Here is a 17,856-nt window from a genome sequence, read left to right on the forward strand (position 1 = left end):
CACAGCACAGCAAAGTCCTTCCCTTCTCCTTGGCAGCAAAGCAGCGGCAGGGCAATCCAGCAGAGCAACAGCTGGACAATCTTCCTTCTTCAATTTCAGCTTTCTCCTTGGCAGAGGTTCCTTCTTTATTCCAGGATGATCTAATCTTCTGTTTTTAGGGGTCCTGTACTTATAACCCTAAAAGTCTTTGTTCTCTTTGTGCAAGTGGGCCCTGAGCCCGGTCTGAACCAGTTCTGGGTGTTGCTTGAGCACTTTGTTTTCCTGGCTTCTCCTTTCCTTTCAGAGTGAGGGGCAGGGTCGTCAGCCGCCCAGCAGGAGGTGGAGCCAGCATTGTGGAAGGCAGGCACTGCCCTATTCAGGCCCAGGTGCTATCTCCTCCCACCACTCAAGTTTCAAATGCAGTCATTCAGCTTAGGGTTGACTCAGCCAGCCTCCTGGGTAATCCCCAGCCCCTAGTCACTCTCAAACCAGACAGTCAATACACAAACAGGCCAAGGCACACAGAAGGGTCAGACAAGAGAACAACAACCTTCTAAAAGTGCTGTTCTCAATCACAGGATTAAAAAACAACCTTTCCTAAAAGATGTGTTATTAAATTCGGAGTACAGGGATACTAAACTCGTATTTTCTATCTTGTTCCTATGAAAAGAAATGCTGGTAGCCACTGTAGCCAGCATCCCCCATGTTCATCTATGGAGCAAGATAGCCTTACAATAGTGAAAAACAAAAATGGCTGCCATTCACTACCAGAGCATGTCACCTGCACCAGTACATGCTCTACCTTTCATATACACTGTACCATGCCATGGGGAGTACCTTGGGCCTTCCATAGGGCCTACCAATGTGCACAAAAAGGGAAGGGTTAGGCCTGGTCAGTGAGGACACTGACCAGGAGGAGATGGCAGTTCAAAGACTACACACAGGCACTGCGGTGGCAGGCTTGAGACACCATTTTAGGGCTACTCATGTGGGTGGCACAATCAGTGCTGCAGGCCCACTAGTAGCATTTGTCATCACCAGCCCTGGCACACCCAGTGCACTTTACTAGGGACTTCATGGTGATACAAATATGCCAATCATCTATATCCAATCATCATAACAATTTATACAGGGAGCACTTACACTCTGGCACTGATCAGCAGTGGCAGAGTGTCCAAAGCATCTAAACCAGCAAAAACTAAATCCAGCACAACATCAAAAATACAGGAGGTAGAGGCCAGAAGGAAAGGGGAAACCACGCCAAAGATGCCAGGTCTAACACTGCACATACTCGGAATTTCCATCAGCCTAGGCAACCAGCTGATCCCACCAGCCCATCACAAAATTGGCAACGCTGGGGGGCAAAGCAGATACACATGGCAGTCCCCATCATTTGTCTGTATACAATTCCATTGTGCATATAGATATTTTCCTTGAGACATATTCACATAATTTCAATTAGCATGCAATTGTGTTCAAGAAAAAATGCTGGCCTATTTTTAAAAGAATATTCACAGGCATGTACCCCAAATTAATGTTTGATGGAGGGATACAAAGCAGTCAAGCCCAATGGTATCATTATGTAGGAATCAGCCCAAACTAGATGATGGATCTTAGTAAGGAAGCCACCACTATCCTTAGAATAAGCCGGGAGTGCTTTTACAATAGGGTATAGAAAGGAATTGATATATATGGCAGTATTTTCCAGAAACCTTTCCTTTGATGAGACGATCAGTTTCCCTGGCGATTGGTCAGCCTTTTGTGCACCTTCAGCAGGAGATAAAATTATGAGATTCTAGAGTATTCTGATATTAAAATTTTTTATTCATCATGATCTAAAATAGTTTCATCATACAAATGTTCAAGCCGTGATTGAAATGTGCTCACACAAATCGTGTTCTCATCCATAAAAATCGCCTCATAGCAAACAGTATCCCCCAATCGTCCCATATCACTGTTTTAATTACAATAGTAGTGTAATCTTTAAGAGATTGTAATGCCTTTCTAAGTTCCACCATAACATTGTCATCAAACATTCCACCATTTTTTCTCAATCTCATCAGATCTTTGATTACCAATTTGTGGAAGACATCCAAGTTATCATGGACAGTTAGGGGGATTACTCTGGATTTAGATTTGAAGCCACTCCCACTGGCAGACCTGATATCTATGCCCAAATTTCCATCATTTGCTCCATGCCTAGTTGGAGTCCCGTCCCTCGGTTTCACCGATATAGAGTTTCCAAGGCAAGGAATCCCTCCACCTCCGCAATCTACAGATATACGCAATCTGGAGTGGGAATAGTAAATGTAACACCAGAGCAATCCAACACTTTCTCTACTGTTGCAAAGGCTGGAGTGGGAATAGTACAATCGGCCCTCTGGAGTCCAACCCTTTCCCTACTGGCTGGTAAACAGTCAGTACAGCATTTTGGCCATGCCAGGCTTTCTGTCTGATATTACCTCCTGGAAACCCACTCTTGAGAACACTCCCAAGAGGGTTCTTGCCACAACAGGGGATGTAGTGGTCCAAAGGGGAATAGCCTCTGGGTACCTAAACCTATGCCCAGATGCTGTCTGAGGATCCATTGGTCCAACAATGTCAATCCCTGCTTTCTCAAAGTGAACCCCCACCACAGGTAGTGGTATCAGGGGGGCCTTTGTAGTGCCACCTGCCTTACCACTGGCTTGACAGGTTACACAGGAGCGACAAAGCTTCTTTGTGACCTAATACATGTGGGGCCAGTAAAAGTGAGGGACAACTCTGTCCCAAGTCTTGTTCTGGCCCAGGTGTCCTGCTAAAGGAATATCATGGACTAGTGTCAATAGGAAGCCCCTGAACTTTAGATGTATAACCATTCCTGGCTGCACCAGGCTTGGGGTCGCTACTCTCTGAGTACAGGAGTCCATCATCCCAATAAATCGTAAGGGTGCCACTAGCATTCCCAGCTGTACAAAAGGGGGTGGTAATGGACGGAGCATCCGAACCAATCAAACACTCACACCCAGTCAAAAGATCTGGGTTTAATCCATCACTGTTCTTTAGCCCACTCTGCCACCCCAGTTCAGACATGGCTATATGCAAATCAGTCTGACCCTGTGCCTCATGGAAACAGTCCAGCCCGAACTGCCAAGCCATGCCTTCCCTGGACCGGAAACATGCTTCTGAGGACCGGTTTCTGGTGTTCCAGCCGTCTTCAGCCCGGCTTGCTTGAATCCAGTGGCAAAGTGAGCAAGGGACTCACGTCTGAGCATACCCGGCCACACTTATGACGGCCAAAAGCGGTACAAAAGGGGGTGGTAATGGACGGAGCATCCGAACCAATCAAACACTCACACCCAGTCAAAAGATCTGGGTTTAATCCATCACCGTTCTTTAGCCCACTCTGCCACCCCAGTTCAGACATGGCTATATGCAAATCAGTCTGACCCTGTGCCTCATGGGAACAGTCTACCCCGAAACTGCCAAGCCATGCCTTCCCTGGACCGGAAACATGCTTCCGAGGACCAGTTTCTGGCATTCCAGCCGTCTTCAGCCCGGCTTGCTTGAATCCAGTGGCAAAGTGAGCAAGAGACTCATGTCTAAGCATACCCTGCCACACTTATGGTGGCCAAAAGCGGTACAAATGGGGGTGGTAATGGACGGAGCATCCGAACCAGTCAAAAGATATGGGTTTAATCCATCACCGTTCTTTAGCCCACTCTGCCACCCTTACTCACTTTGCCACTGGATTCAAGCAAGCCGGGATGAAGATGGCTGGAATGCCCACAATCTTCAGTGCAGATAGTGCTCAGGGCTCGGACTATGAGTAGCCCAATGCACATCTTAGGGAAATCTTGGGAATTAGATGCACTAGCAAATGTGCACGGTGTCCAGGAGTTCCAGTCCCACGTCTCTCGGGATGGCTACAGATCTCAGCTTTGCTGGGATCTCGTGTCTGTCTCAGAGATGTCTGGAAGTCTATGTCCTGTGTCACAAAACCTTTGGGTTCCGGCGGGAGCCTTAGAAATGCCGACTGGCAAGATGCTTCATCGGTGCCTGTTTGAACAGGGGAGTCACTCCTTGACCCCAAGGGAGATTCTTCCATCTTCTAGTCGAAATAGAATATCGAAGTTCCAGGATACATGTTGCAGTGTTTCATCCAGGGTAATCCAAAGTCCTAAGGCTTGGGTTTCCTATACTTATACTAAGTTTAGGGGTTGGACTTACTCTAGGGTCCCACCTATGGGAGGACCCAGGGTGGGGGTGGTTACACCCCTTTCCCTTTGTCCAGTTTCAGGCCAGAGCAGGGGCTGAGTGCCCCTGTAACCGCTTTGAACTGGGGTATGTACAGGGACACCAAGTGTGCCCCCAGCACTGTCTGAAAAAGCATTCTTTGAATGCACCCACCCAGCCCCAATACACTAAAGCCTATCTGGGAGGTGGTTACTCCTCCCTGTGACAGAAAACCTATTGTCCAAGCCTTCCCTGCCGGAGTTTCATCCAGCAGCAGGAGGTCAGACCTGTGTCTGTGCCATCCATTTTGTGATGTCAGGGCTCTTTAAAACTATTACTGTTTAAGTAAGGTTACACATGTCTTCTCTCTCTAGAAGGGTGGAATTCTACCCCCGCCGCCAGGACTGACGGGGGTAGGATTCCAAAGTGTTTGACACCAAACACGACATGTTTTGATGCAGCCATCCCAAAGTTAGCATTTACGGCGAGGTTATAATGGAATCAAGAGTATATGGTACGGTTGTATCACAGAACAGCTACAGAGAAGTGAATCTGAAAGCTGCAGAGGGGCTCAGCTCATGCTTGGGCACCCTCTCACACAAAACCAAGCACTATGCCTTGAGGATTGTTAAGGCCTGCCAGAGGAGTGACTTGTAGGTTTATATTGTGTCTGTTAGCTTAAATCTTAGTGATACGTGCATGCACCACCTTACCCAGGCTGCAGTAGCAGACCTGTGGTGCCATTTTGGAATGCTTCCAAGGGGTGGCATAATACACGATCCAGCCCCTGGTAGGCCTCTGGGGTACATTTGCCCTTAGTACCTAAGGTTCCATATACTAGGGACTCACAAGGGTAACCCAGTAATCAATCTGGATGTACCTAATGTACAAGCAATCAATTTAGAGAGGAAGCAGCTAGGCTGGGGTCCTGGCTAGCAGGGCCCCAGCCAGACTAAAGTCGAAAAACAGTATTACATCAGCAAAAAGTTTGGGTAACCATATCTAAGAGAGGAGTCGCGCTCTAGTAGCGAGATACCTTTCCCCATCGGCGACAGAAGCCTGGCAATACCTTCTACACGTTGCCTCTGACTACTGCGCTTCATTTTCTCTTTAGCACCTGAGGCGGAAGCCGGGTGACAGCCTACTTGTGTTTTTAAAACCTCACTGTTAAATTGTTTTATAATTTGCGGTGTAATTAGCATTTTAAACTTGTTTTTGTTAAAACTCTTACCGCACTGTCAGCGCGTGTTCTCTGTGCTAACAGACGATTAGGCTCTGTGGTAGGAGACGCGTCATTAGCCCCCGCTCGCTTTCCAGATCCAAAAACGACAAGTCCCAGCGCCCTTGCGCGATCGTAGGGACTACAAAGGAAGATGGCTAACATTTCGCGCAGTGAATGCGAACAGTGAACGCGCCATTGTCGCGCCGGAGTCGAGCCAGAGTCTAGCCCGCCTGCGCTCGTCCGCGTCTCGAAGGCGGATGGCACGGCGGGAGGGGTTGGCTCTAGGCTCATGTATTCGGCTGCTGATCTCCTTTCTTTTAGGAAGGGTATGGGTGTGTGTCGTGTGATCTTTCCTGGGCGATGTAGAGGCAAAAGGCGGTGCCAGGGATGCGGATGGATACCAGGGAATTTTTCGGTGCTGGGGCTTTTAGCCCTAAGGCCAATGTGAATTATAGGTGTCTCTTACTTAACACTCGCTCTTTGAGCAGACATGCTCTTGATATTCATGAGCTTTTAACTGTCGAAAAACCTGTTTGCTTAATGCTCACTGAAACTTGGCTAGGGCAGTCTTCCAATCCGGACATTGCAACTGCTATCCCTCCTGATTATGTGATTCTTAGACATGACAGATTAAATGGGAGGGAAGGAGGGGTGGCGATTGTGGTCCAGAGATCTGTCTCATGTGTGGTTATCCCTATGGAAACCATTTCCGGCGGTGAGTCCCTGGCCTTTTCTATAGCCCTATCTCCCCATCAAGCCTTCTCTGGGCTCCTGGTCTACAGACCACCGGGTCAAATGGGGTCCTTTCACGAGGAGCTGCAGGTGCTGGCCTCGGCGCTTTGTTTGAAGACAGAACACTGTATTGTGCTTGGGGATTTTAACATACATATGGATGTGGAGATGGATGGTGATACATTTAAAATCAACGAAATCACAGCCCCTTTGGGACTCATCCCCCACCTGGCTGTCCCAATTCATAACAAGGGCCACACCCTCCACTCACCATTCCACTTGCTATGACCAGCCCTGTCCCTGTCCTCTGGTCTGACCATTTTCTGATCAGTTTTCAGATCCTGGGCACCAGTAAATCATCCTGCGCAATGTCGAGTCATCCTAGACAGACTGGTCGGGCATACCTTCGGGTGACCCCTGATAGTTTGGCCCAGGCCTGCTTGGATCATCCCTGCCCCCTATCAGGAGACCTAGAGAGAGATCTCGACTTGCTGCAGAAATGGCTAATGGAGCGATTAGACGAACTAGCACCGGCCATTGCTCCCCGGACAACTTCTAGGCGGGCCTCAGCTCCTTGGTTCACTGAGGCTTTGGCGCTGTCCCGGCGCAATTGCAAGGTAGCAGAGAGGCTCTGGCGACAGCAGTATGATCCTAGGGCCAAGGCTGCCTATAGGGCTATCATTAAGGTCTATCAAGCAGACATTCTGGCCGAAAAGAAGAACTATTTCTCTGCGAGAATCGAGACTGCTTCTAGTAGCTGCAGGGAAATGTTTACTATAACTCCTAAGGCAGATGCTTCGCATCATGAGTTTTCTGAGCCGTGGGTGATCTCGCTAGCTAGCTTTTTCACCACTAAAATCAAGCGGATTCAGGACTCTTTTTCCTCCTTGGGCCCGAGTGTTGTCACCACTCCAGGGGACCAGTTGACTCTGACAGCTGGAACTGGACCCTCTCTCTCGGAGTTTCCATCTCTCTCTGACTCACAGGATCTCCTAATTAAGCTTAAGTCAGGCTCACCCTCTGAGCCTTGCCCTGCTACATTTCTGGCTAGAGTTGCAGAGGACTTAAACCCGCTGATTAATCCCATCCTTAACCTATCACTGACTAGTGGTGTGGTTCCGGCGGTTTGGAAACAGGCAATGGTTGTTCCACTCCTTAAAAAATCGGGTCTTGACCCCGAGCTCCACGCCAATTATAGGCCGATTTCCCTCCTGCCTGCTCTCACAAAGATAGTGGAAAAGCATGTGCACACTCAATCAATCAATCAATCAATCAATCAATCAAAGCATTTATATAGCGCACTACTCACCCAGAGGGTCTCAAGGCGCTGGGGGAGGGGGGTCCGCTACTGCTCGAACAGCCAGGTCTTGAGTTGCTTCCTGAAGGCGAGGTGGTCCTCGGTCAGGCGGAGGTGGGTCGGGAGGGAGTTCCATGTCTTGGCGGCGAGGTAGGAGAAGGACCGTCCCCCTGTGGTGGCTCTTCGGATGCGGGGGCGTGGCCGGTCAATCGAAGCTGGCGTTTGGGAGCGTAGAAGTTGAGGCGGCTGTTGAGGTATCCTGGGCCTTGGTTGTGTAGGGCTTTGTGTGCGTGGGTGAGGAGTCGGAAGGCAATTCTCTTGTTGACCGGGAGCCGGTGCAGGTCTCTCAGGTGTCCGGAGATGTGGCTGCGACGGGGATGTCCAGGATGAGTCGTGCTGAGGCGTTCTGGATCCGCTGGAGTTTGGCGGTGGTTCCGGCGTAGAGGGAGTTGCCGTAGTCCAGACGGCTGGTGACGAGGGCCTGGGTGACCGTCTTCCTGGTCTCGGTGGGGATCCACCGGAAGATCTTACGTAGCATGCGCAGGATGTTGAAGCACGACGAGGAGTCGGCGTTGACTTGTCTGGTCATGGAGAGGGAGGAGTCCAGGATGAAGCCCAGGTTGCGTGCGTGGTCTGTTGGCTTGGGTGCGCTGCCTAGGGCAGGGGGCCACCAGGAGTCGTCCCAGGCGGAGGGTGAGGATCCCAGGATCAGGACTTCCGTCTTGTCCGAGTTCGGTTTCAGGCGGCTGTTCTTCATCCATTCGGCTACCTCTTTCATCCCTTCGTGAAGGTTGGCTTTGGCGGTGGCGAGGTCGTTAATGAGGGAGAGAATCAGCTGGGTGTCGTCGGCGTAGGAGATGATGTTGAGGTTGTGCTGGTGTGCGATGTCTGCGAGGGGGCTCATGTAGACGTTGAAGAGGGTTGGACTGAGCGAGGAGCCTTGAGGAACGCCGCAGATGACTTCGGTGGCTTCAGATCTGAACGGGGGGAGGCGGACTCTCTGTGTCCTTCCGGCGAGGAAGGAGATGATCCACTCCAGTGCCTTCTCCTGGATTCCGACGTTGCTGAGTCGCTGCACTAGTGTACGGTGGCAGACAGTGTCGAAGGCCGCGGAGAGGTCTAGGAGGATGAGGGCTGCGGTTTCTCCGTTGTCAAGAAGTGCTCGGATGTCATCGGTGGCTGCGATCAGGGCGGTCTCGGTGCTGTGGTTACCCCGGAAGCCAGACTGCGAGTGGTCGAGGGATCCGTTCGTCTCGAGGAAGGCGGCCAGCTGCTTGTTGACGGTCTTCTCAATGACTTTTGCAGGAAACGGGAGCAGTGAGATGGGGCGGTAGTTCTTGAGGTCGGTGGGGTCGGCTGATGGCTTCTTTAGTAGAGCGCTGAGTTTGGCGTGCTTCCAGCTCTCCGGGAAGGTAGCGGTGTCGAAGGAGGTGTTGATGATGTCCCGCAGGTGGGGTGCGATGACAGCGTCAGCCTTGTTGAAGACGTGGTGAGGGCAGGGGTCGGTAGGAGATCCGGAGTGGATGGAGTTCATCGTGCGGACGGTGTCTTCGGTGCTGATCGGGGTCCAGGCGCGGAGGGTGGTGGTGGGGGGCGGTGGTTCAGTCGTGGCGTGAGTCGGTTGAATGCTGAAGCTGTTGTGTATGTCCGCGATCTTGTTGTGGAAGTAGGAGGCGAGGGAGTTGCAGAGGTCTTGCGAAGGGGTGATATCGTTGTTTCCGGCGTTGGGGTTGGAGAGCTCTTTAACGATGTTGAAGAGTTCCTTGCTGTTGTGTGCGTTGTTGTCCAGTCGTTCCTTTAATGCAGTTTTCTTGGTGGCGTGGATGAGTTGGTGCTTTCTACTTTCCTTGAAACCCATAGCCTGCTGCATTCCACCCAGTCTGGCATTCGGTCTAATCTAAGCACCGAGACGGCACTTTTGGAGGTCAATGAGGCCATCAAAGAAGTGCTGGATGCAGCAGGAAGGGCCATGTTGGTAATGTTAGACCTGTCTGCAGCTTTCGACACCATCCCCCATGAGGGTCTCCTCAGCAGGCTCCATGAGATCGGCCTGAGGGGGACGGTGTTGGGTTGGTTTCGATCTTATCTAGCCGGTCATCGGCAGGTGGTCTGGGCCCCCCCTTACTCAGCCGAAGTACCCCCTCTGGAGGTCGGAGTTCCACAGGGCTCGGTGCTGAGCCTGACTCTATTTAATATCTTTCTGACCCCTTTGGCTATGCTGGTGGAGTCCTTTGGGGCCCAGATCGTGTCATATGCCGATGACACCCAGCTCCTTTTCACTTGTGGGAAGGGGGCTGAGTTTGACGGAGAGAGCATCCATGGGTGTCTTGGGGCTGTTTTTGAATGGTTTCAGCGAAACAGCCTCAAGTGCAACCCAGATAAATCTGAGGTGCTTTTTTTCGGATGTCTGGCTGACCTGAGCAGGCAGGATTGGTGGCCGGTGAACATGTTCCCTCTCGCATCTTCCTCTCTGGTCGCAAAGAACTTGGGGGTCAAAATTGATAACAACTTGTCGCTTAAGTCCCAGATCCTTGGATTGACCGGCACTTGTTATGGCCTCCTAAAAATGCTGCGTAAATTTCTTCCCCTGCTCCCGCTTGAGCATAGGAAGACTACTGTCCAGGCTCTGGTGTGTTCAAGGCTGGACTATTCGAATGTCCTATATCTGGGGCTTCCCGAATATCTACTCCAAAGACTCCAGGTGGTCCAAAACTCGGCGGCACGGGCGATTTTTGGTCTACCTCGCCGAGCGAGAGCCTCGGATCTTTTACACTCCCTACACTGGCTGCCTATTCGGAAGCGGATTGTTTTTAAAGCACTAACGCTGGCGCATAAGGCACTCCATGCTGTGGGAGCTAAAAATTTTCAAAAACGTCTTGTTTTCTACAAGCCAACCAGATCCTTAAGATCGGAATCTCTCGGCCTTGCCGTTGTTCCTGCTGTCAAGAAAGCAAGGGTGAGGGGGGGGGGGGGGCGTTCCTTCAAACAACTGGCGCCCCAGCTATGGAATACTCTTCCTTTGTCACTCCGCTGTACTTCGAACCTGTTGACCTTCAGGAAGGGTCTGAAGACGTGGCTTTATGCACAGTAATTTGCTTGATCTCTTCTCCCCTTATTGCCTGCCTTTTGTAGTCTGTTGTGGGTTTGAAAGCGCCGGGACACTCCTTGGAGTACCCGAGCGCTATATAAGACACCCATAACATTAACATTACCAACATTAACATTACTTCTGAATTTATGTTTTGGTAATATTACTGGGATATATATGTGTGTACATTTGAGAAAAATAAGTGAATGAGTTTACCTTCCAAATAGCATTTGTTCTATTGATTATGATTGGTAAAGGTACATGCATGGTTAAGATCACAGCCCAGCCCACCCAGACCTGAGCCCTAAAACCTGGCTTCCAGCCCTGCCACCGACCTGCGCCTGCCTTAAACACTACCTAACCCCCACCTTGAGCCCTAAACCCGGCCCAAAAAATTACCAAACTCCGCCCCCCCTGCACTTATCAATAAAACAGGCTCCAGTCCTAATATCTGCCTCTCCCCTAACCCCTTCAACTCAGCCCCAGCCGTAAAAAAAGCCCGATCTCAGCCCCCGCCCTGAGCCATAAATCCGGGCCCCATGCCTAAAAAGTACCTCTACCATCCACTACTCCTCAGTCACAGCCCTACTTATCAAGCCATATCCCAGTCCTTCCTGTCCCAATCAGTCCTGTTCCTCTCCGTGCATCTAGAGCGCAGACTGCATTACCAGGTATATGCATGGTTAAGGCAAGCGTTGTTCCACTTGCTGTGAGCCTGCATTGTAAATGCAGTTTACCCTTTATTTACAGTCTTTGTGGTGGTATGCTATGTAAAATATTTGAAAATCTGGCAAAGATTAAGCTTTCTGAAACTGTTCTTGGACACCCCTCCAACAGCATCATCACCAGAGTATTTGCCATGCCATTCACATCAAACAGGATTATTTTTCATGCCCAAAACCGAACATAGTCCATTTGATTCAAAGTTGACTTCATCTCGCACTCAACTGGAACATATATTTACCATTGTTTACGGTGATAATAAATCTGCCTTTAAAAGCATAAATTAAACTCTGGAAGCAGAAGTTGGAATTAAAATGTCATCCTAAAAAATGAATGTCAGTTGACACTTTATCTCTGGGATTATGACTTTGTCCTTTTCCAAATTGTTAATCATCTCTTTTTCAGGAGTGACCACCTTTTTTTCAGGAACACATTGCCTGCTCTATATAATGAATAGTTACAATTTCTTTTTAATTGAGATGCTGTGCTTAATAAAGATGTCCCCACACTGGTCCCTCTTTCTTTCCAGCACATGCTTCATTTTTCATAACCTCTACATCAGAGTCTGCATAAACAAACACTAACTATGGAGTTCTCAAGTAGAGGTCTCCAGAATGTTCCTTTTTGCTGAAGAACAACCAATAGCCTTGTAGGATGCACACATATATCGAAATAGCTTTTGTGTATCCTTTATGAACACCACTTTCAATGGCAAAGTACAACCATCATCTCCATCTAGGAGTGACACTTCCTTTAATATGAAGGTCTTCTTATCTTAAGGAAAAGTTTGCTTCCTGTCCAGAGGCATCCTGCTCTACCCATGCAGTCTCTCTCATTCTTCGTAGGAGCCAGGTCATACGAGAGTTGTTTGGATGAGTCTCGCCCTCTTTGAGATGTGCTGTTTGTTCTATGGAGGAGAACTGCTGCTACCCGGGATGATCCCTCTCTGATTAGGAAGAACCCTACTTTATCCTTGATAATCTTTCCCTTCTTAGGAGGAACCCTGATCTGTACCTGCAGGTCTCTCTTTTCATATAAATACTTCTGCTGCATCCATGCTGCTCAATCTCTTATATGGGAGACTCCTGCTCCGACACAAAAGTTCAATTTTAAACTCTATGAACACTCCTGTACTTTCCCTGAGGATCGTTCTGTTCATTGCAAGACTCTCCTTATTTTGAGAAAATCCTGCTCTACCTCTGCTCTGCCTCTTCCCTCCCTGGTGTTTGGAGTGCATCTAGCTTAGAGGAAGTCCATTTTCTTATGAAGACTCTTAGGGCCAGATGTAGGTAATCACAATTTACCTATTCTTAAATACTGAATTTTACTGATTCGGTATTTAAGAATAGGTAAATGGGATGTAGATACATTTTCGGTAAGATTCGGTATTTACCGAATGTGTATTTATGCCTGGAGGCCCATAGGAATGAATGGCAATTACCGAATTGGTAAATACCGATTCGGTAAAATGGGGGAAACATTCAAGGGTGCCAGGGTGTCACTTTGACACCCGGGTTACACCCCTGGATCGTGTTTGTGTGCAGATGTGGCACACATACATGTCTGCCACATGGCACAGTTGAAAATGCAGCTTGTAAAATATGGCTCAGGCCTGCCATTGCAAAGCCTGTGTGCAGTCTGGGACTGCCATGTCGACTTGGTACACCTACTTGCCAGTCCCTAAACCTTCCCTTTTCTACATGTTAGTCACCCCTAAGTATGGCCCAAAGTACCCCCATGGGCTGGGTGATTTGTATGTAAAAGGTAGGACATGACCTGATGTGTGTGGAATGTCCTGATAATGAATTACAGCCAATGTTGTTTTTCACTATTGCAAAGCTACCTGTTCCCATTGTCCAGAATAGGCAGTTTGATCATAACTTATTATAATCTTAACTGACCTAGGGAACAAGGTAGAACTTCAAGTTTAGTATGCCTTAACTCAGAATGTTAAAATACATATTTTAGTGTGGGTGATTTTTACATTCTGTGTTTGAAAAAAATAGTTTTAGAAAGTAGGTATTTTCTTGCCAAACCATTCAATATGTCTCTGCTAGGTTTGTGTATTCCATGCCTGGTTTGTGAGTGACAGGGGGCTGTAGAGAGCCTTAGCTCCAGCAGTCTGATGGGTCAGGACTGGGCTGAATAGGACCTGCATTGAATAGAGAGTTGGGGGAGAATATTTCCTTTCACTGACCTGAGCCCTCATAGAATAGAGAGTAGGGGAGGGGGTAAAGATTTACTTTCCTTTCACTGACCTGAGCCTTCATAGAATAGAGAGTAGGAGGAGGAGATTTCCTTTCAGCTACCTGGGCCAGGTCTGCTCTCAAACAATGCGGTCTCCACCTCCTGCCAGGAAGCTGCACCTAGGAGGACAGAACTGGTTTTGACTAGGTACAGAAACTCTTTGCCTTCAGAGAAGAAAGGAGTTAGTAGTATAAATATTGGGACCCAGACCTCACAACTGTATATCACTTCTGTGAATCAAGACAAACCCTTTTCCAAGGAGAGAAACCAAGGAAGCTGAAGGAGGATACCGCCCCAGTGCTGTTTGTTGTTTGGGGTTGACCTGCAGTGGTTACTTATTGCCAAGGAAAGGAGAAAAGGAACTTTGGGCCAGATGTAGGTCACCAAATACTGGTCGGTAACGGCCGATTTCGGCAGTTACCGACCGGTATTTTGTGATTGAGATGTAGGGTGCCTAAATCTTACAGAATCGGTAAATTTACCGAATTGGTAAATTTACCGATTCTGTAAGATACCAATTCGGTAAATTTACCGAATCAGTAAATCGATATGTAGGTGGCACTGCAAACAGTGCCACAGGCCCCTAAAAATTAGTTATTTACCATGTAATACTATTGCATGGTAAATAGCAAATTCCTGTGTACATGCACATCTGTGCATGTACGGATGTGCCATGTGGCACACAGACATGCCGTTAGGGCATGTATGTGTGTCACATGGCACACAAGCCAGAATCAGGGGTGCAACAGGGTGTCAAAGTGACACAAGTGATAATTTTATCGAATCGGTATTTACTGATTCTGTAATTGCCATAGGTTCCTATGGCAATTACCGAATCAGTAAATACCGATTCGGTAATTACCGAATCATTCCGATTCGGTAAAAATTACCGAATAATTACCTACATCTTATTTACCGAATCTAAAATACCGAATCAGTAAAATTCGGTATTTTAGAGTTGGTAAATAAGATTTACCTACATCTGGCCCTTGCTGTATACTTTTATTATCTTGAGGAAGATCTCCAAGGGCTTGAAGTTGAGCTTGTCTCCTGTTCTGAAGATTCAGGCCTACAAAGACTTGACCACCAGTTCCCCCTGAATACCTTTGCTGGGAATTCTACTTGCAGTGAGGTGCCTGCTGTTGTTTGGGCCCTCTGAAAGACTGCCTGTCACTGGGAGCTGGAAGCACAATGCAACAAGGAGAAGCGTGTCACCGCCGCAGCAGTTGCCGTCACATTGCCGAAAAAGCATGCCGCCCCCGCAGCTGTTTGCTTTTGCATCACAGATGAACCTTGTCGCATCACCAGAGAAGCACGCCGCCGCCGCAGAGGTCACCGTTGCATTACCAGAGAAGCGTGTCACAGGGCATGTCGCAGCTCCGAAGTTCATCGATTTCACTGCATGGCCATCGGGCGTGAATGCATTGCATCCAACGTTGTTGCATCGCATCCAAAACACCATTTTGTTGCATCACACCGGTTCTTTGCATCGCATCAAGGCGCATCATAACCTGAACACAGTAAGAAACCAATGTATCACCTTCTCTCCGGTAAGGAACCGACGCATCCCCTCCCATGCACTGCAGTAAGGAAACGACGCATCACCTCCACCGAAGCAAGGAACCAACTCATTCCCTTCCCTGTGACCCTTTTGTTTGTTTTGCGTGATGCATCTAAGGTACTTTGAGAGTAAAGTGTTGGATTTCCCATCTACATTGAACTAAGCTATTTCTACCATTTTAAAATCATATTCTTGATATTGTATTGTGGATTTTTGTTGTGTGGTCTTGTGTTAAGTCTAGTAAAGATTACTTATTTTTCTAAACTGGTGTGATGTCCATTTGTAGTGTTTTCACTGTATTACTGTATGTGTTCACAAATGCTTTACACACTGCCTCTGAGATAAGCCTGTCTGCTGGTGCAAAGCTACCAAGGGGGTGAGCAGGGGTTATTTAGGAGTGTGTCCCTCTTATCCTGACTACAAGCAAGGGTCCCTATTTGGACAAAGGTGCAAACCATTGCCAACTAGAGACCCCCATTTTCTAACAGCAAACATAATAAAAAACATCTAATCAAATTCAAAGTTGTTTTTTAATTATGGTGCCAGTGAGGACAAATATGCTTGGTGCTCAGAAATCGTGACACACAGCAAATAATAAAACATAAGTACATTGCATTCAATTGTTACAAGTCAATCCTACACTACAAGGAACAACAATTGTAGTTCATAAACATGTCGATGGAATTTCGATCACTTAGTAATATGGAATCACTATCAGGACTGTGGGTAAAAAGAGCCTGAGAGTATGCTAGTGAGAGGGAAAGGAAAAAGAAAGTGGAGATCAGTAATAATGATTGTAAAACACATTTAGATGTTATTTATTTTATTATGTTTAGCTAATAAAACTTTGTGTACTAACTTTGCTGATATGAGTACTATTTAGGGACTCTTGTTCTTGATCAATATGACATACTCCGGGTCCCTAGTGATTCAGGGTCACCCATGTTTCTGATTACATTAGTGACACAAAGATTCAACATGCTCTTTAAAGCACGCAGTCTTTTCTAAGGATCTCTCCTATCTTAGGAAGACTCTTCCTGCATTCTGAAGTGTATTTGTTTTCTAGGGTATACGCCTGCTCTATTCCAAAGCATCTATCTCTTCTTTGGATGAGTTCAGTTGCCATCCCTGTGAAGATCCATCCTTTCATGTGGAGTCTCCTACTGTATGGAGTGATATTATCTGTGTTCTCGGAGAGACGCATGGCCTACCCAGATGTCCTTGCTGTTCTTAGGTAGACTGAAAACTCTTGCCCTATCAATGAAGATGTACCTGGCTCATTATAAATCCTGCTATATCTCTGAATCCATCCCGAATGTTCTTTATGGTCTCCGAAAGATATCTAATCTATCCCTGAGAATCTTTATCTTCATAGGAAGAGCCCCACTTTTATTACTGAGCATTTCTTTTTTTGTAGGACAACTTTTTTGTATCCACAAGGTTCTCTTGGTTCTGTGTATGATGCGTCCTGATTTGTCCCAGAGGTGCTGCAAATTCGATGAAGGCTTTTACTCTATCCCCAAGGATCGAACTTGTCTTTGGAAGAATACTGCTATGAAAATGAGCAAAGTCATTAATCAAAAGCCGATGCTGTGACGCAGATTAATCGACTACATTCGGTGTTTACTTACGTAACCTTACGCTCAGAAAAACGCGTGCCAGCGCTTTCAGTTCGATCCAGAATTAACGTGTTTAACATTTATGATTTATTGTTTTACTGCTATCCACGCCAGGAAAGCTGCATTAGTGATGACAGTTGACGAATAGTCGATTAATGACACTTCCTCTGATGTCTTTTCATGTGATATCACGGTCTGTGTGTATATTAAAGGGGCTACACACATTCCTTTCCTGCCTGGGGACCAACAAATCCTAGAACCATCCCTGCTCCTACCCACACATCAGTAAAAAACAAAACTTCTTCACTCCACTCCACGATTACCTGAGTATCACATGCCTTAATGCTTTAAAAAGGCTTCTAAATAATGATTAACCAGCTATACTGAAGTAACTAATATGCAGCTCTATATCTCAATCACGCATTAGATAGGTTAAGTGTTAGATAATTGCTGGTGTGTAGTATTTGCTGCACAGAAAACTGTAGGCAGATTTATTAAAAAAGTATTGATAACGTCTTGCTGATATGGTCTTCTAACCTATCCTCTGTTTCTGTCAGCAAAATCCTGCACATTTAATAACGCATTTAGAGAAAGCTTTCTAAAGACAGGGGCAGATTTATGTTAACTGGCGCATCCCGAGGGATGCGCCAGTTAACATGCGCCACAGTGCGCCACAGCTACGCCACCCATGGTGCACCGCATTTATGATGCGGCGCACCATGGGGCAAAAACGGCACAGATGCGTGACGCATCTGTGCCGGAAATGTGGCGCATTGCTGGAGTTGCGACGCAGCTCCAGCAATGCTCTGGGGGGGCCTATTCTTTCAATGCTGCCTCAAGCCTTACGCCTGCTTCAAGCAGGCGCAGGGTTTTGACGCAGCATTGCCCTGAAAGTGACTGAGTGAAATCTCATAGATTTCACTCAGCCACTTTCAAGAGGCGTTCCTGCGCAGGAACGCCCCCCCCTGCGCAGGAACGCCTCCTCATGGCGCAGTGCTGTACAACGTGACGCATCTCCTAGATGCGTCACGTTGTAAATAGGGCGCAGGGATGCGCCACGTTTCCGCGCCGTTGCGTCACGCAACGGCGGCGTAAACGTGGCGCAAGCCCTTCATAAATCTGCCCCATAGCATTGAGTGCTTTTAATTAACGTTGAGGCAAAAAAATGTTTTA

This window comes from Lissotriton vulgaris, chromosome 5 (genome assembly GCF_964263255.1).
Source record: "Lissotriton vulgaris chromosome 5, aLisVul1.2, whole genome shotgun sequence".
Classification (NCBI taxonomy): domain Eukaryota; kingdom Metazoa; phylum Chordata; class Amphibia; order Caudata; family Salamandridae; genus Lissotriton; species Lissotriton vulgaris.